Source organism: Phoxinus phoxinus (genome assembly GCF_949152265.1).
Source record: "Phoxinus phoxinus genome assembly, chromosome: 15".
Classification (NCBI taxonomy): domain Eukaryota; kingdom Metazoa; phylum Chordata; class Actinopteri; order Cypriniformes; family Leuciscidae; genus Phoxinus; species Phoxinus phoxinus.
In genome coordinates, this window is record NC_136890.1 from 27,421,536 (window position 1) to 27,436,782 (window position 15,247).

Below are 15,247 nucleotides of genomic sequence, written 5' to 3' on the forward strand. Positions count from 1 at the left end.
AGGACTAAAGTAAGGCAGACACAGAAGACAGGACAGTTCGATGCACGGGTAGGTCATCCGAAGGCAAGTAGTCAGGTGGAAGTTCAGTATTGAACGACCAGACTAGACAACTGTGATGAGGAGCGTGACTGATTATGTAGGGAGATAATGAGCCGGTGCAGTGATGAGTGATTATCTGTGGCAGGTGTGTTGATGGAAGAGTGAGTGCAGGTGGGGATCAGAAGGGATGCTGGGAAGTGTAGTTCTGGTGACTGGGCTGGTGATTTAGGATTGACACAATTAAATGTATCAAAAGAGATATTTATAAATGCTGTTCTTTTAAACTTTCTATCATCAAAGATGAAAAATGTAGCATAGTTTTCACAAAAATATTAAAGGTGCGTTCACGCCATGTCGTAATTACTGCAATTACGTGATTTTAACTTTTAAAAAGCGTTCACGTCCTTGTAGAGCTTATAATTACAGCTTGTAAAATGGGAATTGTTTGAGAGCTCCTACTTGTACAATGTGACTGCTGTACCACCTGACCTGACCACTGCAGATTCATTGTGGTGCTATAGAAACGCATAATTGTTCCTCAGTTTTTAGTCGCTTTGGATAAAAGCGTCTGCTAAATGACTAAATGTAAATAATCCCAGTCCGAGGACCTGAACAGCTCTGAATATAACGTCACGTGTGTCATGTTGACAGACACTATGGTAATTACAACATGGTGTAAGAAATAAGCTTTAAAACGGACAGAAGTTAACCTGGTTTGGAAAGAATATGATGGAAAAACTTCCATCATTTTGGAATTTGAGACAATGCAATCTATTCTCCTCTTTTTCCTCTAAAGAAAAATATTAAAGCCAGAAGACTTAAGAAAAATGCTCCATTAGCTCTCTAATTAATCTCATTGCTGTCAACCAAGCTATTCAAGAGATTTTATTTGTGATTTAACAGAATCCTAAATGATCCAATCTAGAACCAGATTGAGTTTTCTCAAATTGAATCAATCAAAATGATTCACCACTAAACAACAAATAACATTAAAAAAATGTTTTAAAAAATAATGTAAAAGCCTTCAGTTTCACATCCCACCATTGTGAGAATATATTTTTGTCACACTTCCATTCAGAAGCTACATTTCTGCCCAGTTGTGAGTCTCGCTGTAGCCTAACCCTTGGTGTGTTAATGACAGGCCACGTATTGACTCGGAAGTACAGGGATTAATTGCAGCTGCATAATAACGAATAAGAGCTTCCAACGGCGAGGGAAAAGCACACACCTGCCTGTGCCAAGTTTCAGCAAAAGCCATTAATTACTGTCTGATAAATGAAAAAGGAAGACGGATGTTTGAGAAATAAAAACGCATTTGTACAAAAACAAAAACCAGGAAAGGTTCTCTGTGGCAAACTCTCAGTTAATTATGGATGTAATGAGTCCATTTCCTACAATGATCAGAGAAACCGTCCTAAATGATTGCAGTAAATGAACCCCTGAACAAAACACATCTGAACAAAGCCACTGATATTGTTTTCGAACGGATGAGTCAATACACACACACGTGTATGTGTGTGACATTAATTGAAGTTTCAGACATCCTGGAAGTACTTTTTAAATAAGTTTATTTATAAAAATGTGCTGTAGAACTACTGTGGTGTCAGATAACAGCATAGTCTTTGATTTGAAAGAGACCGGGGCAAGTCATCACACTTTTTATTCCCAATGAATATTTCTCATGCAAGTTAATATCTCGGCTACAACTAAAATAATGTTAATTTAACACTTGTTGACATTTTGTGACAACATGCCCCAAATATTATGTGGTATATTGTCAGATTATATATTGAACTTGGAAAATATTGTCACAACCTGCCATTAAACAGCCTATAGACTACTGTCTTTTTATGTTTAAAAAATAAAACAATAATAAAGCAAAAATAAGAAGAAGAAGCGAAAATGTAAAGTCATCATTATGACTAACAGATTTTGCAGTTACAGTAGATGTAAACATTTAAACCTTACATTTGACAACTTGCCATGACCTGACATTTAGCCAATGAAATGTATACATATTTATGCATTAGACTGGCCCTGGTGTCTCTCATAACATGGTGCTCCTAAATTATACCATGGTGTTTACACAGTACTGCTTCAAGAAGTACAATAGCTTTACCATGGTACATGGTACCACGGCACCTTTAAAAGTACTTTTATTTTAGTGAGTCATACTCCATTAGGAAATGTAACATGCTTTTTTTTATTAACATTTCTGTCATATATATGCCGCATCTCTCAAAAACAGTCAATTACATCAGCAAAAGAGGAATGCAGGTGAACATCAGATTAATCTATCACAAGAAAGAATTACTCAAGTGAGATTGAAGGGAGAGAAAAGAATGAGAAATGTCCTGTTTTTGAATTGGCCAGGGTGGGTTGGGAATGGGAACGAGATATGATCCAAACTGACTCAAGATCTTTCAAGTAAAACAGAAAAAAAAGAACCATTTTAGAGCCTTGAACACTTAGAACAGTGGACCGGATGTGTTAGCGAGGATGCGAGAGCGGAAGCATGCCCTCACGCTTTTCAGAGGAATTTGAACTCGAATCCCTCAGCGCTGGATAATTCAAGGTGAGGGTGAAAGAGCGTGTAACCTTTGCAAACACCTGCTACCCTGAACAAATCCCTTTTAACAAGCAAAATCCCTTTTGTCCTCCCCCTCTTTTCCTGCCCTCTTTCATCACCTGCGACACTTAGCAAGCCTGTCTGGTAGTATTATCAGAGCGCGAGTCAACAGAGACAGCCTGAAATACAGGAGATGAAATTGATTTCCCTTTATTGCTTTACCACAGGAGGTGAAGAGAACATCAGCAGTGGACCATTTCCATCTCATTAATGAGAACTTCTGAACCTCCACAGCTCTTAGAAACATTTCCATCTCATGCAAAAGAACACAAATACAGCTAAAAACCAAGCTAACATTCTTGATATATCATGGCACTGGATGATTACCATGTTTAGGCCTACGTACCATGGTATTTACCAGACTTGTGAGAATATCTTTTCAATTCCAATTCAATTCCTGAATTTTAATTGAGGTAGCATACATGACACAAACATTTTTTTTAATAAGAAATCCAAAGTTTCAACTACTAATTGTAGTTGTACTAAACAATTGTTGTACTGTCATACAACAGTGGGCGGAAAGTACTGGGGTGACCTATTGTACTACTTCCGGTGAGATTCTGAAGTGCGCATTCGATGGACACTTTACTATCCCATGAGGCCATTGGAGAGGATTTATGAATGGAGAAGCGACCGCCGTAGGTCACATGACAATGACAACGTGTACGTTCGAATTTAATTAATTCTACACACATTCATACTTTATAGAACACACTTTTTTAACTGTCGGTTTCAAACCAAATACATACAGTATGAGATTTCAGACGCAGCGCTTTTTCTTTACATGCACTTCAAGGATATCAAGGTAAAAACATTGTACTTTTGTTATTTTACAGAAAATACGTCAACAGAAAAAAAAGTATGCTGTCTTCTCTTACATGCTTGTTAGCAAAAAGCCTAAGCTCTTTTCCAAGTTCAGTGTTTTAAACCACAATTAAGGAGTTTTTCTCACACAACCACTGAGTGAGGAAAAAATGGTCAGTGTTAATGGTCTCAAGCACATTTCCGTCAGCTAAATAATGAGTCTGTCAAAATGTGTCAGCTGAGGTACTCTAGCACGGTGACGTTGTTTCCTCCGAATTGTTCAACTGTGTTCAATGGCGTCATTTCACCATATTATGAGTGGGCAATTCAGATTACCATAAAAAGACAGCTTCGCTGTTCGATCACTGAAGAAGCATGTTTTATAGACATTACTGCATATACCATACGATTACACTATGTATATACAATACCGTTATTTTCACACCACAAGGTGGTAAACACGTTACATTTATACAAGCCTGAGGTGGTAAGAGGGAATTATCATGATTCACCAGGAAACAAATTGTGAGGTTAAGTGTTGGTGCAATTTCCACAAATGGCAGACGCTGAAAATATACACTAAAACAACTGGAAGCAATAGGCTATGCTTTGGATGAGGACACAAGCTTTAGTTGCATTGTGTCAGCTATGAAACGGCTGTGAAAAGAGGAGGATTTCATTCAAATTCTTATCTGAATCATTGGACTGTGGATTGTTATTTTGTCCTTTTTTGTCTGGTACTTTACAGTGTGTGAAGGATTAATCATAGCTTTATCAGCCATGATTGGCATCACGGACATCATCATCCTCATTATCGTTATCGTCATCCCAGAGAAAAGCGAGAAAGAGACCATCAATGTCAAAAGACACTTTAGAATAGAATAATAGGCTCTGTTCCAAACCCTAGTTAGCTGCATCGCTGTCTACTATCTACAGACTACATATTCGAATGGCTAAACTTAATTCAGTTGGAAATGGTTTTCCTAACAATTAACTCTATTCAGATAAATTGTTTAAAAACCTGACTGACTGAATAAAGTAAATCAACTAAATATCTTAAAGTTGGGTACTAGCTAGCAATAGAGCACTTTAGTATATTTTCTCTAACATTACAGGCACCACATAACGCTACTCTCTCCACAAAACAGTTACAGTAGACTTTAAATCTGTGATTGTTTCACATCACACAGTAGTTACGTTCTCAAAATGGACGATCCCATTGCAGTAGGAAACTTAACACTTTGTTTGAATTAACTATGAATTAACAACATACAAGATTTTTATTTTAACTGTCAAGTGTCAACCTAAAAAACACTCCTCCCCACAAAGGCTTTTAAAGGGATACTTCACGGATTAGCATTAGCCTAAGCTTTGTATCAGTAGAAAACCTGTAGTATTTTCAAATTACCGTGCTTCCCTGCCACATGTCCCCCTGAGACGAGAGATTTATGTATTTTTTGTCTGGAAAAAATCCTCAGATGCAAAAATCTTAATTTTGCGTCATTGGAGGCTTTTTTTTTTTTTACACCCAGTAGTAGGAGCTTGTTTCGCATGTTTTCAAACCGCCCATAGTGGGTGGAATCTCACTCACAGAATGTACAAAGTGTGTCAGACATCTTTTTTTGAAGCTAAGCTAACAGGCTCTTGCTCTGTGGAGAAAGCTGAGTAGTAGGGCAGGCTAACCACGTTGGCGGAAGGTAGTTTTGAAGTTGATATGGCAGAAGGGGATTTCGAAGATCTGGTGCGCAAATCTGATGCTCGTGGCTACCTGTACCGGCCGCAATACAGCGAGGAACAGTTGCGGATGATGGAGGAACAAGAGGCGGCTGGAGCAGCTGGTGCAGCAGAGGAGCAAAACCTGCTTGGCGGCCAGGAGGAAGAGCCCGGGCAGACTCGAGCTGGGGCGGACTGGTGGTATCAGTGCTCTCGCTGTGCGCCTATGGACACAGATAGGGAGTCCTATTGCTGCCGCGAACTCGTCACGGAGACTCACAATAAAACGGCGTCTTTTCAGTTTCGAGTCAACTAGTACTTCCGATACTGCCATCTGTTACCTGGTAGGCGTGGCTTGGGAGTGGCCTCATAGGGCAGCGAACCAAGTGCATTCTGGGAGTTGTTCTCTTTCATCCACATGAGCCAAAAATACATTTTCCAGCTTTTCTCAGTCTAGAAGGCACCCACTTCTAAAATAATTTCACATTTCTACTACATAAATGACCCAAATTAAATACACATTCAACTTTCCAGCGGTGAAGTATCCCTTTAAGCAAATTGAAAAGTAAGTTGCTTACGTTATTTAGGTTTGACGGCGCTTTAGAACATAGTGTGGAATCAAAAATGCAAAGAAGTTGTGCACATGCACCCAAATTGGGCTCCCGTGCAGGACAACAAAATAACAAAATGGAAGAAATTTGATAGCGCTATCAATAAAAGTTGTTTGGAGCAGTTATTTCAGCGTGCGGACTGCGGTGCGGACATTTTTTTTTCCAACATAGTAAGTGCTCCCTAGTTTTCACAGTGCATTGTGGGACTTTTTAGGGAGCGAACATTTCAGTGCAATGGAAAGATTTTGCAATTGAGACAGCCCTTAAAATGGAAGACTCCCAGATCAGTTTCCTTACCACAATGCTAATTGAGACGAACCCAAAGACTATCACAACTTCAGTTTCATGCCATCTCTCCTTAAATGTCAGTCTCACACACATCCACCATATTTGTAGATCTGTACTGAATCCATCTCCAAAGCGAGCAATATCAGCCGTTAGAGATCCACGGATCTTCCAAAATCTACCAAAAATCAATCCGAGGACTTTTGGCATTCTCTTTTCAACACACTATGCTTTCAGACACACTTATTCTATGCACATTGGGACACCCTGAAGATGACAACTGGCTAATCCAGGTGTGTTTAATTAGGGTTGAAAAACAACAACACAGTTGACCTAACACAGTTTGGTTAATGGTTTTTGAAGATAAGGGGTGTCACTCAACCGGTCTACAACTTGATTGGACTGACAGCCTTTGAAGTCAACAATAGATATGGAAATATAACCATTTCTGAGTTGTGACACATGCACCAGTGCCTCAGAATAACATAATTTTGCTTTGTAACATCCCTAGATTACAAGTGTGATGGTGATGACTAAGTAGTCAGCTCAGTAGGAATTGTTATGAATCCCCAAGCACATACAAGCTTAACTCTTCTGCAGTTCTGTTCTTGTGTAAAGGAGGAATAGAGGAATAGAGAGAGACTAAACAGCCTTGTATAAAGAGGATTTTTTTTTTTTTGTCTCCTCTGCTACATTCACAATGAACATGACTCATTGCTGGCGGACTGAAACGGTATGAAGTGCTGTCTGTTTGACAAGCAGACCAGTAGAAACGAGTCTAACCTAAAGTCTGGCCGGGGCAACGACCCATCTGCGGGAACTCATCTCTACGTTCACCTGGGCCACAGCACCTGTCAGTCCCTAAACAATGGAGCTTGGGGGAAAGAGACAGCAGTGAGCATGTGTCTAATTACTGTAGTATGGTGACTGAAGCATGTCTGTGCGTGTCTCGCTGAGCTGAAATAGATGATGAAGAGAACACGGCTCATCCCGTGCTGTTTAGAGGAGGCGGTTTATTTACCAGAAAAAGAATATATTTGTGCGCAGAGGAAAGTAAACAAGAAACGATAATGAAAGGGAGAAGGAAAGACACAGATCTCAGGGTTAAGAAAAAAAATAGATTAAAAGAAATTGGTGTCTTCCTCAGGCACAGGAAAGGAAACATATGTGGGTTATAATTGACACTTACAGGAATTTGCTGCAAGTTGCTGTAAATTCATAATGTAATCTGATTTGAGTGACTTTTTTAACAAACATCATCCTCCCATGTTTATTTAATGAAGTACTCTACTAAATTAAAATATGGTAATTAATTAATGTATTGATGTATGCTGAAATAAACTTCCATACAAACTTCCATACCACCAAAAAAGCTGAAAATGTAAAAAAAAAAAAAAAAATAGAAATGTAAATTTACTTTTATCCAAAGTGACTTGAGGAATACAACAAGCGATTCATCTTAAAAGGGCAATAAACCCAAGAAGTGCCAGTAATACAAAGTCTCAGACATCATTCAGTAGTTGAAAATATATATTCAGAAATATATATTCTTCATCAAAAAGGTAAAGGTAGAGCACATATGGTCTACAATGAGTGGTGGGACAGGGACTTGCATTCAAATCTCACTCAGTCCTTCACATTTTTATTGCATTATAAGCAAATTCATTTTAAGTTCACATGACAAGACTAGAACAAATAAAAAAACAAAAATCCATTTAAAAGGCTTAATTTAATTGTGTGTAGTAGTAAAAAAATCCCTGAATTTAATTAATTTCATTGAACATTTTTATTTTTTGAGTGCATGCTCACAAGGAGAAAACAGCACAATCCTATGAATGCCCACCGATATTGTATGGCACTGAGGAGCCACTGGAATGAAGGCCACTGTGTTGGAAGATAAGAATAGCCACTGAAACCTTCACAGCGTGCTACAGCTGCCGTTTTACTGAGCAGTGGCGGACACTGGACAAGTGTAGAATCTCGTTATAAGGTTCAATGCCTGCGCATTTAGCACCCATTAAAATGAACAGACATTCTTGAGACAGGGATCCATTTTCACTCCACTGAAACCTCGGACCCTTGAGATTAATCTCAAAATAATCACATACTACACGATATCAGCCCGATTTTGGCACAATCCGTTTGATGTAGGGTGTCGTAGCCGACAACGGCCGTCGCCGGGATGCAAGAATCAATAATTTCATCTCATATAGTTTGTAATATAGTGGACGACAACCGAGGATGTGTCCGCGATGCTTCACGATGTCACGACAGAAAGTGAAGTCAACACCATTGCTGAGTATTTTCTCCTTAAAACTGCAGTGAACCAAAGATTCAAAATGCGGTTTGAAATCACTGGTGTTTCTGACTTCACAAACTAACTTGTAAACAATCACGTCAACGTGTGGACGGACAGATGTATATTGCGATGTTATAATGAACTATATGCCTTTCTCCACTGACGTTCTGAGTAGTTCAAAGCGTTTCTAAGGACGCTTATTGGCGAACGGGAACACGGTTTGTGTAACATTAGCAACACATTATTGGCTGTTTGATAACGTAGTCAAGCCAAAGGCTAATCATATTAATTACCGTTATGTATCCGAAAATGTATCAATACCCACAACTATAGATAAAAATTCACTGCCAGAGACGGAAAAGATTTAAAATGATAAAACGGTTGACTTTAAATCTCAAACTGTCTAGATGTACTTGGTAAAGCTGTATCCTTTCCTGGAAAAGCTACATGACAGACAAATCCAGTGTTAGTCACAAAGGTTTCAGATCCCCTCAACACAGGACTTAAAAGCTTTCAGCCAGATGTAGCCTGACCTCCTGCAGTTATACACTTTACTTCTTTAGAGGTTACTAAGAAAATGAAATACATCTCTTAAAAGATGAAGAAGATGTTTATGGAGTCCTGAAGGAGCCACAAAGTATCCACACAAATATAAAGGATGTGTTTGGCAAGCAGGCATACTTATGCTGTTCAGCAACTACAACTGAATAATGAAAAACTGAACCAGTAAAAAGCTTAAAAGTGCAGTATGTAATATTGACAGCTAGTGGTTGAAATACTTCAGTCCAAATTCAAAATATTGGAGAGAGTTGTTCCCCTGCCCCATCCTCCTCAGACTTGACACTTACGGGGGTGGCAAGATTAAAGACACACAACAGGAACGAGCCGGACTGACAATGGAAAGTGACAAACCAGTTGATCAGCTAATATACGTTTGTAATTTCCATTAGCTTCCATGGCTGCAATTCAGCCAACTGGTATCTCGGGGTGTCAAAGTACTATTGGATAAATTGGCGGGATCACACAGACCAAAACAAAAACAGACATTCCTAGACGGAATGCATGGTTCCATGTAGAATAACTGGCGGTGCCATTGTTTTTCAGAGAAACAAGTAGGCTATATTACGATAAAGACAATCCTAAATAGAGATAGGGGAAAAAACATAAATATAAGGAAATCGCCTGTGTTAAAGAATGCTGCCCATCCCCTGCTGTTAGTCTACTACATCAACCACGGAAAATTACACTCATTTGCACTTTATGCTTTTTAATTATCACCACTGTTAATAGAATGAGCCCAGGTTGCCTTGAACAACAGGCATCAATTTTGCTGTGAACACAAAGCAAGACTAAACACATAATGATCAACCCTTACTCTCCTTCAAAAAGCATGACGAAACAGCTGAGAGCAGTTGGGAAATATGGCGCGGGCATAAAGTGCCCTTGGAAATAGTTTCTTAGGGAGAATGAAGTCATGGGTATTTATTAGCATGGTCCCGGGTTCAAAGACAAGGGCCTGGAAGCAAAGATTTACTGTTATGCAGACAGTCAGATCCAATATTCATAGACTAAAGCTGCGCTTGCAAGAGCTTAAAAAACACACGCTACAGCACTTAGTATGAACAAGCCATCCAGACAGATATGGCTTAAATGACATATCATACTTTAAAGTAATAAGATTACTTAGTCAGACGTATAATGTCATCCTTTGATGGTTCCGGTTCACAGTAAATGCTGCTTCTCACAAACTCCATGAACTCTGTAGCCTATGTGCTGTGAGTTTAATGTGCATTTTTGGAATGCAATGTGCACTTGGTTCACATTTTTCTTGCATAATTTCCAACATTTTGGTGGGCAGAATTGTACAGAACTTCACCAATATTCCCCCAAAACAAAAGTTCAAGGCTTTGAACATTTCTAAGTGGAGAATATAATATAAAAATATTAAAGGGCTAGTTCATCCAAAAATGAAAATTCTGTCATTAATTACTCACCCACATGTCATTGCAAACCCGTAAGACTTTCGTTCATCTTCGGAACACAAATTAAGATATTTTTAATGAAATCTGAGAGCTTTATGTCCCTCCATTGATAGTGTAGCAACTACCACCGCCTAGAAAGGTAAAGACATCATAAAAGTAATTCTTGTGACTCCAGTTGTTAAACCTCAATTTTAGGAAGTGACGCGAGTGCTTTGTTTGCAAAAAAAACAAAACATAATTTACCACTTTATTTACAAAATATGAATCGCCAACGCATGTCAAATATTTTTTTTGTTTGTTTTACAGAGCAATAGTAATTTACAACAGTATTATATTTAGGCCTATGTCTTAATTTTTATAATTAGTTAAAAATAAATAAATGTTAATAATAAAGACCCTGAAAGAAGTCTTAGTTGATGTCAACGGCAGCAATATGCAACATTTTCATATGAGATGAAATGTTTTCACTGTTAATATGACAAAATAATTGCAATTTTTTGCAAAGTTGCGGAAACCTACCAAATAAATTTTTAAATAAAAACAACCAAATAAAAACATTTACTGAAATGAATTACCTGCATGTCATTTGATCATTAACCAACATCAGAAAACCGTGAATATGCAAATGTGTTGTTACATTATTGAAGTATTAACTTATAATATCAGGGCAGGGGTACTTCCAGTAAATATTTTACATCTAAGGAGTTGAGCTGTTAAAGAAGTTTGGAAACCCCTGGTATTAATATGCATCCACTAGATGCACCTCCAGTCACATTAATTTTTTTTCAGAGCTGTGTGCTTCTGTTGACTAGCACAGGTTAGTAGCATCTGTGTGACTATGAGAAACATGATTACCTCAAAATGTATCCATATGCAAGTTCGAGGAACTTTATTTAAATGAAATACACCTCTTTCGCTATTGTCAGGTGCCAGAGATTATCCCATAGGTTATCGACTCCTGCACCAGATGGATGTATTTGTGCGTTCCAATGTCTGGTTGTTTTCTCCACATCTTTTGCCATGAGTTGCGGGTTATGTTAAAAAAAATCAACTTGTAAAAATGCACCTCAAGACTCTTGCAGAGGCTTTTTGGACACAAGAACACATCCTATGTGAACAGCCCCTGGTAAATAAACATGTTGTTGCTAATGCTATTGTCGAACTCAAAAATAGGTCTATCGTGCACATAAGTCAATTTATCTTATTTATCTCTGAGAGTCGCTATCAAAGGATCGCCACGCTCAAGGTGGCAAGAGGTATCATGAATTGATAAGGGACTCTATTACTGGGGTGTAATACAATTACAGCCAGTATAGTCATTTAGAAACATGGAAAAACAAAACTCGGTTACAAGGCATGTTTGAATTCCGGGGAGCCCTGACCAGTCACCTTAATGGCCTGTGTCACCGTGACGGCTTTGCCCATTTTGAAAATGAGACTCCATACGTCACGCTGAGTTCTTGTATGCTGGTGCTGAAGACCTGAGGTGCTTTCGAATTAAACAGCTCAAGACGTATGTAAGTTCCTCCGTGGACAGAGCTGAGACTTTCACATCAGAACAGACGGAGAGAACGAGCTCAAAACTAATCAGCGGCTAATTATGCTGAAAAGATGCTTTAATCGATGACTTGCCAGACTCTGAAGCGTCTCTCATGCATTGGTGCACCTTTAATGCTCTCTGCAAAGAACTAGCTGTGATTTCGTTTAAAGAAAAAAGCCTCTTTTACCACAGTTACTCAGAAAATTTGAGTGCAGTCACCTTACAATAAAGCCTTGTTAATGTGAAAAGAGCTGCTACTGAACTCTCTGCAAATGTCCTAATGTGGTCTTAGTGATGGGCACTGTAGTGTTCACTTACAGCCTAATTTTGTCCTCCAAGTCAAATATATTCTAGTTCTCTCATCTTTTGTCACATATAAATTTCTTCTCTAGAGCACCAACAGCAAAATACCTTTGAAAGACATCTAATTTTAATTAGGTTTTTTGGCTGATTTTTGTCTTAATAAACAACAGATGCCCCTGCGGGATATTAATGAATTCTATCAACGTGTCTTAACAACATTTCTGAGGTCACACGAAGGTTGTTGTCAACAAGGTCATGCCATCACAGTCACATGAAGAACAGACAAAAGTCAAATTCTGAGGGATCAAATGATGCTCGATGCATGAAAGCTAAAAATCCTTAATTAAAACTTAAGTGGAACACAACAATGAATTTGAATTTCAACCCTCGTCTCCATGACAACAAACAAAGAATCCGCCACATACAAGAGCAATTCACATTGCTTCATACTCTGTGAACTTGTGAATCTGGATCACAGCACAACCGTAGTGTACACACATGTGCACAGAAAATTGGATAAATGGCATGGGACTTCAATAAGCATTCTGAAGCCTTTTGCAGCGAGCCTCTTTAACTCGCCACTTCAGAACGACAAGTTCCAGGCACATTGAGATCTGGTGACTTCACAGGCTCTTTCATGGAAATCAAAGAGGAAAAGAGACATACCCAGACATCGAATCACTCTGATGCTGAAACCCCTGGCACCCTGAGCTGTCTTTGTAGATAACGGTTTTATTTAGTGTTAGGCCTGTCACGATTACTGATTAATCATCTGCAAAATCTGTATACTGTATTCCAAATTGCAAACTGAATTCAATTTGGAACTGAATTGAAATTGAAAGCTTATGAATTAAGATCAATCAAATTAAATCGTGAAATGTGTGTCAATACACAGCGCTAGTGAAAATGATCGTGATTCGTGTTACCAAGGACACTTTTTTGCTGGTCTGTAAAGACTAAAAAGTAAAAACCACTGGTCAACAGACACAATTATTGTCCAAATTAAAAAGTGAATTGAATTGCTATTCAGATGCATTGCAAAGAGGATTACATCATTTTTCCAAAACTGTTTAAGTAATAAATAATGCAGTGATAATTGAATGGGGAAAGCCATTTGTCAGTACAATTATTGAGTGATGTGACAGTTCTGTAGTTTTCCAAACAGCACTACATAATGCACATAGACATTGACAGCACCACCTGGGGTGCAGACTCTAAAAATGGGGATGTCTGTTAACTACTTTGCAACAGAGAACCTGTATTGACTAACACCTCGTTCCCTGACCAAGAACTTAATGTGCATTGAGAGGTCCCTGCTCATGCCATCTAGAAATGAACATAGACTGAACCGTGGTCAGTGACAAGTGCGACTCTTGTTCTTTTAAAGTCCTTTTACTTGGTTTACAAATATTCACCTAGAATTTTTTTTTTGTATAATGAATTTTCTTACTAATGCAACTACTTAGAGTAGGCCTTTATTCAATATTGTGTGTAACTAAAAGTAATTTTATACAATGTGGAGCAATAAAGATAGATTGCCTCAATAGCTGATTCTTGCCAATCATTGATATGATGCAATAGGCTACTGGTATTTACTGAAATACAAAGCGTTTCCCGACAGAATGTTAATTTTTAGCGGAATTTAAAGCGCAAAACGCTGTCAACATGGAGCAACACGTTAGCGGTAACGTTAACGTAACTTAATCACATTCACATTTCACAATACCGCAGGTCAGGTAAGGTAACGTTACTGAGGAGGCAACTGCTGGGGGTTGAGAGGGGTAACGAGCCAACAGTAAAGCGAATGGTGTAATGGAACGATTAAAAAAACAAAAAAAAACATTTTGTTAATGTTGTATCCACATAGGCTACGAATTAATTTACTCAACTGCCCTATCAGGCGCCATTTTTATTTATCCGTCGGAACCGGATATTGGCAACTATAAATGCATTCTGTCTTTAAAATTGTCAGTAGACAGGATGTTTCGTTAATATTCCATTCGAACATGAGTTGATTTCTTCCTACCTTTGTAAACTGCATTTTCAACGTTCGGGTACAGTCAGCTTTGCCTGAACTACAACGTCCCTACTCTACCGCGCGTGAATTATAAAACGCGACTTGTGTAGTCTGATTAGAACGAATGACTCGTCTGAGTCGGTTCTTTTTAGTGAATCAAAAACATACAACGCTACCAGTCCGACTCTCGAACAAATTACTCTTGTGAGCGGTTCTTTTTTGGTGACTCGAATCGCGCGAATCCCATTCAAGGACGAATGAATGACCTTAATGACTCAAATCGGTTCTTTATGATCAATTTATTACTGAACCATAAGCAATTGCTTTATTATAAACAGTGGGATGTTGTAGCTAGTCATTTAAATTGACATTTAAATCAGTGCGGTGTTTACTGGTTGGTTGTGTGTAGTTAAAGATATGACTAAGTAGGCTATAGCCTAAGTTACACGATTTTTTTGTAGGCATATCGTTTCATAAAAACAAATAGGCTATTTTAGAACTAATGTTATACCACATTTTTTTTTGTTTAGTGTTGTTATTCAATAGGCTATATAGCTAGCCAAATATGCCGCCTTTAAAAAGTCAGTGAAAGGTCATTAAAAAAGTCAAACTTTCTGTATTTAGGCCTATTAAATAAAGTAATATGTAATGTGTTATCTTTTCTGTTTAAATCTGTAACTCATAAATGATGAGTTCAACTCATCAAAGGCTCCAAGAGTAATAGCCTAATGCAATAAGAATTTTCCTTCTTTTAAAAACATCTTATAGCCTAGGCTACTCAAAAGTAGCCTATAGATATGGAGCTTATATTATGACAAAATGATTTGAATTTGAATTGTGTAAATCTGAATTATTTGCAAGTGTAATCTAACAAAATTGAATTTTAGGTGGTAGTTTAAATAGTTCTGAATTTGAATTTTTTTAAACGAATATTGAACATTTGAAATTTAACAAATTGAAATGTTTTTATGGCTGAATTTTATAGACATGTATTTTCAAACAGTAATATTCAGTTTAAAAAAATT

The 15,247-nt window shown here is 38.0% G+C and overlaps 1 protein-coding gene across 7 annotated transcripts in view; it reads right to left on the minus strand.

The window, feature by feature from the left end:
- Positions 1-15,247, minus strand: part of cacna1ea (calcium channel, voltage-dependent, R type, alpha 1E subunit a) — a 121,721-nt gene that overhangs the window by 103,478 nt on the left and 2,996 nt on the right. For 6 of the 7 annotated variants that reach the window (XM_079638751.1, XM_079638750.1, XM_079638749.1 and 3 more), the window contains exon 1: positions 14,232-14,357. The exons of the other annotated variant lie outside the window; for it this stretch is intronic. The gene's annotated coding sequence lies outside the window, so the exon portion shown is untranslated. Of the gene's footprint in view, positions 1-14,231; positions 14,358-15,247 lie in introns of those variants that run through there. 7 annotated transcript variants of the gene reach the window in all.